The 12,216-nt window shown below is 40.9% G+C and overlaps 1 protein-coding gene across 1 annotated transcript in view; it reads left to right on the top strand.

The window, feature by feature from the left end:
• The first annotated feature begins 5,648 nt into the window (after positions 1-5,648).
• LOC117208232 (MOXD1 homolog 2) overlaps positions 5,649-12,216 on the top strand; it is a 167,754-nt gene continuing 161,186 nt past the window's right edge. The window contains exon 1 of the mRNA XM_033449219.1: positions 5,649-6,171. The gene's annotated coding sequence lies outside the window, so the exon portion shown is untranslated. The remainder of the gene's footprint in view (positions 6,172-12,216) is intronic.

Here is a 12,216-nt window from a genome sequence, read left to right as displayed (position 1 = left end):
ACATAACTTTCCTGATTCCTCTAATGAATCCAATAATACCTAAATTGCGTATTGATAAATCGAGTTAATGTAGGATTCTGGAAAATTCAACCGCGCTATGGCTCTTAATAATAGCTATGTATCACCGTGTATATGTATATATGTATGTATGTATGTATGTATATATATACACGCTATTTCAATATATCACTTTACTAAAAAAATTCCAAATCACATAGACAACTATTATCTTCAATGATAATTCAAGCTCCAAACACAGTTTTGAAAAAGAACCCATGAAAACTTGATAAATACCGATGTTTTAAGACCACGGCGATGGCGCCGGTTCATTAAACCAATGCTCGAGAAATCACACTTCCCTAATGAACATCGATCGCCACTTAAGAAAGGACGTTATCTCCAGGAAGCGGGCTGTGTCCAGCGTTATACGGCGTTAAAACAACGATAGAACGGTGAGGGAAAAAACGGTGAGGGTGTTGGTGGGTTCTAATGGACAGAGACAAGAGTCGTGACGAAGAAGGGTCAGCAGAAGGCGAAGACAAAGATGTTCGCGTTCACCACTACCCTTTGGTATAGCGGCGTACATGCATGAAACTCGCAGTGTTTCTCACCCTTGACGAGTCGTACAGGTCGAACGGCGAAATGTTGATGAAAGGACAGCTCGGAGAAGAATAGAGAAAGAGACATCGAGTAGGACACGACGCGAGGCCGACTGGGCAGGGAAGAGAAGGCATTACCGCCATACAGGTGGAGGTGAACGTGTTCATCTTCGTTGAGCTGGCTATCGTAGTAATTACGCTTTCACATTGTACCAACCGAGCCTCTGTGTGTATGTTCCGCGCCTCAACGTCGTGGCACAACCATGGAGGCAGCCAAATAACTACACCGAATCCTTATACTTATTTCCTGCCAGTGTTTTGCATTATAACGTGGAAGAACGAAGCCACTCGCGTTTTCTGCAGGTCGAGTATTACGATTGGTGAGAGCTAAACGACCGGGTAAAAACTGGTTCAACTACGAACCGAACAACACGATGGAATTGTCTGAAAACGGTCCTGACGTAAAATAGCTTTTAAAAGTTTCGAAGACGCACTCGTTAGTTTTACCTGCCGGACAAACCACATACATCCCGTTTCTCAGCCGCGTTGTTTCAGCTACAGATCGTCAAGCCACAGTTGAGAGAAAAACCGGAAGGCTGCAAAAGACGAGCGTACCCGGCAAGAAATTCAACGTCTTGCCGGGCTGTCTCGCGGAAGCTTCCGCAGTGAAAACTCCGTAATTGTGTTTCTGTATGGCTGCCACGGCATGAAACGTACGGAGTCGTTAAGGTGCTTCGTTTTTCAGTGTTCCGCGGTCTGAGTTCAGTCGCAAACATGATCGATGAGCACGCGAAGGTGCTCCTGGGATTCACCGAAATTCCGTGTACGCAAGTCGCTACAGAGTAATGAATTGATAGAGTGTCTCGAAACGATGCGTGCGACCATACGAGAACAAGACAAGACGCAACATCCTTCATCCTCCGAATAACTCGAAAAAAATGTCGTATATAATTTAATCTTGCTTCGAGGATGAAATATGTGCCGGTATTTGCCATTACCCCTGGTATATAGCAATGTCTGTGAAAGTACGTTGATTAAGTTATAATAAGATTATAAGTTAAGTTATAAGAAGATTTCATGTTTTATACGTGGATATTCCTCGTCGCCATAAAATGGGGTTCTACCATTATTATATTCAAGACCGGGCACGCGCGTGATCCTAACCGGTTGTACTGATACCTATTTGTAGAATGTGTATGAAAATCCTTAAGTCCCGTAAATCACGAGTTATGGAACAGACGTAAATTACGATTATTGTTGGTTTTACGACACTCGACAGCACCTCCGTAATCCGACTGTCACGCCGTCAAGGTTACGTGTGCATAGGTTTCAAGGGCAGACGTCAAAATGTAAAGAAAGAAACAAAAAAGAGAGAAATACGGAAAAAGCGCCATTTAGTTGAGCCCGGCACGAGTCATTGTATTGGGAGTCATAAACAGATGAACGCTGGAATTAGTTTACTGGCAATACGTCATTCGCAATTTATTCGTTAATGGTCGACCCATTGAGCAAGCTCATTGCCGTCGAAATGGGATTTTCGTGTTTCCTCGAGGACTTCAAAATATTGTACCTCATCTAAATTGCTTTTCCGGCAATAGGATGATTTAGTATTTGACACCAAGCAGTCGTTAGTGAAATTATTTCCTTTCCAATAGTGGTTCTTCATTGCGAAACGATCGAAATATATATGATGAATTTTCAAATGCAAATACTTGTATACTGATACGCTATCCAAAACATAAATGATGAAGTATCCGAACCATAATTATATTATATCACTATGACACACTGAATTTAATTTATTATCCTCTGATTAAAAATTTAATAGAACGAAATGTGTTCATTTGAACGATGATCTCTTGTCCTGGTGTATTACGAATTTCGGTGCATTAGTGGCGGGCACATGAAATGGAATTCAGAATTGTGGCCTGATATCAATTTTTAATGTGCAGCTCTTTCAATGAATTGCACGCAATTATCGTTATATTACACGGCGAATTGAACGTTAATTACTTCACCTGGTATAAATGTAATTGTTATTCGATTTGGCGACAATTTGTGATATCGGTACATAAAACATATACCCTCGCCGACGTTATTGCCTTTCATATCGTAAATTGTTTCGAAGGTCTCGAAAGGCGAGTAGCTCTAGCTCGTGCCAGACAGGAATTTAATCCTTGGCTACTAAGGATTAAGGGTTCAAGAGCGAATGAACTTTCATTAAAAAATCTAATTTTCGAGAGGGACTACGTTTAACCTAGGGGATAGAATTAAATTTTATGCGCTTCCTTTTCCGCTCGCGGAAGCATGAAACTTGGTTCGCTTAAGAGATGCCTGAAGCAGACGACAAATGCCATTTTGTCGGTGAACGTACGAGTATTCGTAGATTAGTCGGCTAAACAAGAATGATGTTATTTTTTATATTCTCTTAAAAATTTTGCACGGTTCTTCCAACATATACAGAATGAAGATGAAAGTAAAATGATTTTCTTTTGTTTAAGAATGTGTATGCGTTTGCCCTAAATATGCAACTGGGATTTATTCTTACAACACGGTCTCATCTCAAAGTAAACGGATCTACATATTCAGCCAGTTAATTGCTTGGTTCGTGTGATGCGGGTATCATGGTGAAGATTAGCGAAACCTCGTAGAGCATGAGAACTAAACCAACCGATGCGCGCATTAAGTTTATGCGTTTGCCGTGTGCTACATTCGAAATGAGAAGATCAGCAAAACGTTTAGGATGTCGGTTTAAATTCAAAACTACTTTCTGATGCGAATCTAATACAAGACATCGACAAAAGAACTTATTACGTTCGCGTTTATGATATTCAAACGTGAGTGAGATACGGATTAAGGTGGAATTACGTTTCGCGGGGGATAAAAGCTCATTTGCACGGCGGAAGTAGCAATCCATAGCGAAGTGGCTCCCAGGGATGTAATTATATTCGTCCTCGGCAGTATTAAAAGAATATATTCCTAATGAAAAACGTAGAGTCGCCAGCGTACAAAATAATTGAGCTCATTGCCGGTTGACGATGAATCTTCCTTGAATTACTTCGCGCCGATTCTTATTTTCGAATAAGAATAATAAATGTTCCAATTAATTTGCATCGATATGTATGTATATTGTACGAGTTAAGCAAATTTTTGTAGAAAGGATGTAGGAAACGTTAATTTCTCTTATACGTATAGCTGTTGCGCAAAATTATGTTTAAAAATCTCGTGATGTTTAAATGCCGATTTTGTATGATTTTATTCGGGGATTTGAGAGAATTCATAAAGCTTTTTCGTCAAATTTGTACTTTTATGCAAACTTGTACTATTAAAATTTAATATTCAGATAGTACGGTTAAAAAGATACTTTTCAGTATTCGTATTCCTTTTTCCCCCCTTTCCCTGCGCGTATTTTTCCGTTTGTACATGTAGAGATCGTTTTATCTTTGACCATACCATACGAAACTCGGTAAAATGCGAAGTTTAATATTTTATATTCGTACCAAATTTAAGGACGCGTAAAAATTTGAAGCACAAATATTATAAATATCGCAAATGAAATTATTTTGCTAGTCGTAGTGTCAAACTTTAATTAACGCTTTACTAAAAAAATATAAGGATATTACCAAAAAGAAAAAAACGTACGGGCGCTAATGTATAACACATCGGGCGAATTTTATTTCGTCGATTTAAAGCCGCGTCACGCAAATTGAAACACAGTTTTGTCAAACGCTAATTATACTTTCTAAATGTATCACTCATACGAAAAGCGAACACTGTTTCGATGGAAGCAAAAAGTGTCTTCGTGATTCATGAAATTTTACGTTTTTAATCGGAGTTCGTCGACAGCTTTCGTCGTTTACTATTTCGGCCCTCTCACGCTCGAGTTTTAAATGAAACGAAACGGTCTTCGAGGAGCCACTCGGTATTTGGATCTCGAGCATCGTGCTATGTAAGCCATCGTATCCTTCAAAGGGCCATCGTTCTGGCCCCAAACACGAAGGGTCAAAACACTTCGGTGCACTTGCCAGCGAGAAATCCATCCTTCGCGAGTATGATAAAAAGATCTCCCCACCCATCGTTTCCTTTCCCTCACCCTTCGCTTCCTGTAACCCCTTTCCCTCTCTTACTCCCCCTTTCTTTTTCTTATTCTAGAAGAATGGAAGGACTCGAAGTGGCGAGCATGTGCCACGGGATTGGCCGGGGTACTTTCTTGCTGTTCGTTCGAAAAGCGGAGTCGAAGCGAGTCGGGTCGAGTCGAATCGGGTGCGAGGGTGTACATGCGCGCGTGTACTAGCGCCGAAATATTTCTGAAAGAGCGGCGGCTGACGGGAACGAGATCCGGAAAGTCCTTGGAAAGAGTGCACCTAAGACGCGGTGTCGGGAAAAAGTGAGAACGCAAGACGGACGAGAAAAGAAAGATGCAGTAGAGAAGGAGAAAAAAAGAAAGCGAAAAGAGAGAAAAAGAAGTATCGAGAAAGAGGTACGAGGGTGAGGGTATACACCGAAGAAACGGGTGGTCGTTCGGTCGTACGTGAAGGGTCGGCGTTAGGCAGTTGGAACGTGGAATAGCGAGGAAAAGGATAGATGGAGAGAGAAAAAGAAATGAAGCGTGGTAGGGTGAGAGTAAGGGCAAAAGGACGACGAGGGGTATGAGGGTGAGAGAGGAGTAAGGGAGGGACAGAGAGAAAGAGAGAAAGCTGGACAAGGGGTTGGTGTGCCTAGGGTCGCGCGAGAAGAGAGCCGGGGAGTGGGGAGATTCCCTAGCAGAAACCAGTCGAGTCCCGGCCTCAGGTCGCGACGGGTGTTCAGTTTACAGGCGAGCGCCGTACCGTACGGTTGGCCTGCATGCTGTTTCGGGTTGTATATTCCTATGATAGTTATTGGAGGCGGTGAAAACTTTGCAACCTCCATAGTTCCATACGGTGAACGACAACGTGTTAATTTCGAAGGAAAGTATCGAACGATAATAACGATATTCCTTGTAGTGAATAAAACTGTCGAATCATACTGTATAAATGGCTTACATTTCGTTAATCGCGTGTGACCACATCGTACTTTCCAAATATTCCTAACCAGTAAACCAGTAAAATAATATAACCGTGACAACATATACAAAACTATCGTGTCTGGATGTACTTACCAAGGGAGGTTTTGCTTCGAAACGTACACGCATACGCGGCATAAACAAACAAAGACCGGAGGTCTCCTTGAAACAGTAGCAGAGAACCAGTCGACGATTTCATAGTGTAAACTGCGGGACGAACGTTCGCGGTGTTCTTGTTAGTTATCGTAGCTGCCGCAGTTGTCGTTGATCGTCGCATCGGGTATAAACGGTGAAAAACTTGGACCACACTCGAAGGACTCTAAACCGTGATTCAGTGAGTGAGAGTGACGGAAGTGTGTAAACAGGGCGAAAAGTGGAAAAAGGAAGAAGTTATCTTTTTACCCTACCTTTTTTTTAACGGCCAAGATAGCTCGCTAAGATTTTTTTTGCCACTTGTACTTCTTCAGCCGAGGAGCTCACCGACTATTAAAACTGGCAGCAACTTCAAGGCACTTCATTCGCCGAGTGGTAAGTTTTATCTGTTATTATCTTTTATTCTCTATCTATTTCTTCTCTATCTGTCTTCCCTTGTTTTTTCTACGTACGATCGTGAATTAGGCATACTTGCGTCTAACTTTACTCGACTTTCCGATTGATAAGATTTGTACGCCATAGAAGGAGTTTGAGAGATTCTCACAAAGAAATCTCTTTGACGACATCGACGTTGATCGGTCGTCCACTTACGAATACGATGACCCCTCGATCTGCTCCGGAATAGAAGACGCGCGACTCGTCGAGATAGGCCCCATCCTACTTTTTCGTATTTCCTTTTATCTTGTGCACTTTACCTGATCGTCTCCTTCTCGTTCTTTGACCGTGCCACATCGTAGATAGGATCGCATGCTGCGCGATTGATGTTTACGCGCCAAAAAAAAGATGGCTACCCCGCGGTGATCGCCAACTTCGAGTTATCGCAACAGGATCGCAGATCGAGTAGTCTCGATCGAATTTTCCCTGATGGCTGGCGATGTCGCCAGTCTTGACGGATGGAAACGTGCTTGTTCATGGATGGGGCTCGTTATCGCTTATGACGAACGTAACGTGAGTACGAATTACAATTTGTTCCGTTTTATCCGATAATAGAAAGCCGGAAGAGATCGATCTTGTCTCCTTTCGTCAACTTGTCACACAATGTTTTATCGGCCTACTCGTTCAATATTTATGTCCGTTGACGTCCTTCAATGATTCGTATACTCCTTTTCGCTAGCATAGTTATTCTTATTCTTTTACAAAATTAATACTGTATAAATATCAGACGTTGTTTAAGATCAGAGAGATTGCGTTTATTCGAACGAGATGGTGAAAGAAAGAAAAAGATACAGAAAGAATTCGTTACAAATTAGTTTTATGCTTAATCCTTACTTTTTCCGCTTCAAAATTTTCAATTGAAATACTATCCACTTTTCTTTGGTCGCCAAGAGTTTGAGCGTTCGTTACCGGGGAATTTACTATTCACTAGGCTGAATGCTTAATTTGCGTGTATGTCGCTTTTGGTTGCGTACGCAATATATCGTCAGAACCCAGTTCGACTGCAATATTCCCTGGCTTTTTGCAATTCGAATTTTCACAATCAAGCTGCTCCTAAGCAACGACTGTGTCCACGAATGTTTATCTTGATACCGTGGAAAATGCTCGAGTTTCACTTTGTGCAGCGGAGCAGAGGTAGGACGAAATTTCGGAGTAATCGAGGTTAGAAAACTTTTAAAAACACAACTATGGTTCGGCTTTTCGACAGAATTTTTGAGAACTCGGAATAGATATGATGAATTACAAACTTTTCCGTTTCTCTTATCAATTCGTTTTAAATTCTTGAAAACTGATAATGCATCGACCTATAATTTTATTCTAACGAATGTGGCGAATTACATTTGGAAGTTATATAGAATAAAGGTATAGAAATGATGCATATCATAATTACAAAGATGATAATATAATACTGTAGAATAAGATAGGATCCATAGGAAAAGAGCGATCGTTATCCAGCAACATAAATGTAAATATACTTAGTAGAAGAGAATATAAAATATAAAAGAAAACAGAATATTTTGCATTTAACATTATACCGCTCGCGATGTGTCTTCCTTATGTGCGTGGATCGTCAAACGCCTATGTTTCCTCAGTTCGGCTTTGAAATTTGAAACGGACACCAAGGTCAAATAAACAGTTGCGAGACTAAAATAGTATCTTTCAGGCGATGCTGTTGACTATGCCAGTTCATCAAATAAATTATACTTTGAATTTGAAACTACAATAATATGATAAAATACAGGTATCGATTCAAACGTAAAATTACAAGTGTTTCGGAAACTACTCGGTAATATATAATCATGTATGATACTTAACAATTTTGAAGTACGTTAGAAAATCCTAATGATATTCCATAACTGAAAGAGATTTTCTAAAATTCATAATAGAGCATCGTGGACACGATTTATACATCGCTTGGTTTGTTCAAAGACGATGATGATGAATGACCTAATTTCTACAGGACCAGTTAAATAGTTCTTATGAAGAGCCCGAAGTATAATGGCTGTATCCATCGTGCAAGACAGAGAATTTAAGAGCATTGTCGTGTAGCGGAGCTGAGTCGGAAATAAGAAAAGTTTGAATGAAACTCTTTGCTCAAGGTCCACCGTTAGGTTAGGAAAAGTCCTTCTCCCGTTCGCCCGCCATATCCTGAATGTCTCTAAATCTTCGGGGGACCATCTTCGGCCGTATCTGTACCGATGGAGGACGATGGCGATGGTGACGATAAAAAATACGACACGGAAATGATGAGAAATAAAAGCACACCGGCAGTACGTTTTTATGCTGTAATCTTGATGGTTACGTGATACATGTGGCAACGCGTATAAAAGAGAGATATATTACTTTACGAAGGAAATGAGATTTTTATTCGCCACGTCCGCGGAAAAAGAGAGAGATCGGGTTGAATTCTAATGCGTCCGAAAACATTAATTTCGAGTTTGAGGAATTACGCTTATCGCCGACGGTTCTCCGGATAGTGTATAACGCTAGTGCCCTCTAGGCTTTCGTCTTTTTTTCCACAACGTCCCATTAATTTCGAGCCAAACGATTCAAAGGAGAGGAAGTTTTTTTATTCTTTGTTCAAAGTGTGTTGCGCGCAACACCGGGTCCCCGTTGATATCAATTCTTTTTTCTTCGTGCAATATGTTTCCACTCACACCTTTATCCCCGCTCCGCTTTTTCTCTCCTCCCAACGTTTTGCATCGAAAATGCTACGAATGCAAACGTGTTGGCCAAAATTACAGGAAATCAGAGGAGTACGATGATTTTAAAGAACGAGAAATCTGACTTCGCTCGCTTAGCAGATCGAGGAACCATTTCTATTTTAACGAGTAAGAAATTGTTCACGAGCTTTTGTTATTTTTCGAAGCTAAAGATAAGTCTTAATTTAGCATAGCAGAATATTCGATCGAATTGTATTTGGATTATTGATAGTTTTTTAAACAAATATGTAAATAACTAGTTACATATTTGACAAAGGTTGTACATAATTAAAATGCATTACGACTTTGGCAAGTTCTGCAACGTGCTATTCTAACGATGGCCATTAATGTATCGATAATTAAACTCTCGTAATTAATTGCTAACGATGGTAGTGTGACATTACTTGTACGATTGGCTGATGAAATTCACATGAACTACTCTACGGGTACCCTACAATTAGCCACGTTCTCTAAATAGCCGGTTCTATTACAAATGACTCGGCGTTTTTGGACCGTTGTTCTAAACGACTTCTCCGAATATTTTTGACAAATCACTTTGTGCTCGATCCTTCGCGGAGCCAGATAGTTGTATAGTTTCAAATGTCTTCCGTATCATTTGCGTCTTACATCCTGTTACGTCACGCCTAAGCCCCCTAGCAGCACAAGAAATGAGAGATCGCGAAGGAAAAGAACTACCACATCGGCCTCGTCTTCGCCTGTGCGTCGACTTCGTCTATCTCCGTGTTTTGATATAGAATACGTATACGGTTTGGTCGGTTAGTCGTGTGTAGCAGGTCGAGCAACATCGTCGTTAGCCGTCGCAACATCAGCAACAGCGGCAGCAGTTCGAAAGTTTCGGGCCAAGGCGTAAAGAAAATTTCCATAAGTTGAGGGATGGCTTCTTCGCAAAGTGAGAAAAGATTGTCGCACGAGAGGCGAAAGCGCCACGAAGACCGGAGATGGTGCAGGCGGATAGCGCCACCACTGCTATACATTATTCGCTTGTCCTGTGTCACGATCTTTACCGGCTATCTCCTTTAAGCCCCTCTACCGAAGGTCTTCGTTTGTCTGAAGTGCGAGACCGTTTGCGTTTCCATCTCTTATACTCGTTTCCTTTCTCGCATCCAACCATCCTTTCTTTCCTGCGGCCAACACAGCAGCGCGTGCTTTCTGCTCGTCGCATCTGCATAGAAATCACGCGAGAACGGCTCCCTGCGTGTTGCGTGTTATTTCTTGACTCCAGCTACTGTCAAATGTAATTTTCTCTTCCCTTTTCTTCTCTATCTTTTCGTCTTTGTGTAATTCGGTAGCATCGCAAGCTTGGCAGTTTAGTTCAGAATTTTGCTTTCGCAGAATATAACTTGAATGAATGCTGATATTTTCTGCATGGTATCGCGGTCACGTTGAACTTCACGTTGTTTGGAAGAATTCAAATGGAGAACTGATTTAATTTCTACTTACTTCGCACCGATTATTTGTCATTTGTCTTTTCATCGTTTGCAACGATTACCTCCTTCGCTATAGTCGGACTATATCGCGATCTTCATTTCCTTCGGTAGTTATCGCGATCCTGCGTATTCAACAGCGACTCGATAATGACGTTAAACACGTACCATGTGGGCCTCGAAGGAGTTGAATCGTTAGGTCGCCGTCTAAATCGTAGAAACAGATAAGGCGACGTTAAAGGTCGATATCGGTTGTGCAGAACCGCTCCTCTCCCTCGCACTCTCTCACTCTCTCTCTTTCTCCCCCTCTATCACCCTACGAACGGTTGGCTCACGCGAATTCTCGTTTTGCGAGCCGCGCGATACGATCTCGTATATTTCCCGCGTAGATTTCGCGCCTCGTATTGATCTGACTTATTTTATGCGGCTAATAAATTAAGAGTCCGGTATTAATGCACGAAACGGGCGTTGCGTTTCTCTCCTTTTCTAGCACTGAATTACAAGTTCCTGTATGGATAACTTTCCTTTCTGTTAAATATTAACCGTTCACTCCCCTTCACTTTGAAATTTCACTTACATTTTGTAACAATTTCATTTATTTATAAGTGTCCATGTCGAATTAAAATTGCGAGAGAAGATCTCGTATGAGTTGATATAGTTTTCTTTGGCCAAGCTTGATCTACGAGATCCTTTTTAAATATTAAACCTTCCCAAATAATGCTTCTGTCACTCGGCAGAGCCAAGAGCTCAAGTCCTAGTTTATTGCGTTTCAATGCGGTAGGTCTCACAAGTGTGTGACAAAATGCAGAACTGCCCTCGACTTGTGCTCTCTCAAGGGCGACATAAATTTAAGGATTAATAAGATTCTGGAATAGCGTGTACTTTGACGCTTTAACGTCCGCATACTTTAATTTTAGAATCAAGCTTAACTTTATTTTTACGACGACTACTCCTGTATCAACATTTTGAGAATTTGTTTACTTTAGTCATCATAGGCATGTATGTATTTGTAGAATTAATTCAAACAATTTTTCATTAGTACAAAACTCACACTGAAAAAGAGAAAAAAAGGAAGGAGAGAAAAACAAAAGAAAAAAATAAATAAGTTATCATAGTAAAAAATGATACTTGTACAGAAGTACGAAAATTCAAACAGAAAGCATGCAGCATCGAATTCGGAGACGGAGGTGTCCTGCCGTGAGTGTAACATATGCTAATTCTATAGCGTGAGCTCTTCCCTTTTTCAAGCGGCACGAACGTCTCCTTTTCCCTCAAGAGAGCGAGCAAATCACGCATTTTATCCGTGTTTCCGTTCGTATCGTCGTTGGTACGCGTTTACAGCGTGTGCCCTCGTATTACCATACTTGGCACTATTGTTATTCCAAGCATTGGCGTGTCAGAGTATAATTGAATGTATAACTGCATGCATACCCATACCCTATATTTTCCTTTATTCGATATATATATTTAAGTTTCTTTTTCTACGTTAATGTGAATTTTCATGCTCGTTAGGTTTGCAATGGAAGTGCAAAGCAACTCGTCAGCGGTGTGATTAACGTCTCGGCTAATTCCAATTAATTTGATCTGTAGGCGTAACATTGACAGTTCGTTGCACTCTGGTAATTATCTTAATGCAAAGTAAACTTTGTTGCACTGTCTCGTTAAAGTACGCAACCGAATTACATAGATCGTCTCGAGTCTGTTTCTTCGTTTGGAATCCGACTTGTAATCCTTTATTTATTGTGTGTGATATTACAATATTCTGTTAATGTATAAATTCTTCAATGTTGACTTGGTTTGATGTTTCTGTCTATGTCATGCGATACACGAATGTGAAA

This window comes from Bombus bifarius, unplaced genomic scaffold, assembly GCF_011952205.1.
Source record: "Bombus bifarius isolate JDL3187 unplaced genomic scaffold, Bbif_JDL3187 scf7180000008058, whole genome shotgun sequence".
NCBI classification, from domain to species: domain Eukaryota; kingdom Metazoa; phylum Arthropoda; class Insecta; order Hymenoptera; family Apidae; genus Bombus; species Bombus bifarius.
The sequence above is the reverse complement of the archived record's forward strand: the minus strand, read 5'-3'. Positions and strand labels throughout refer to the sequence as shown.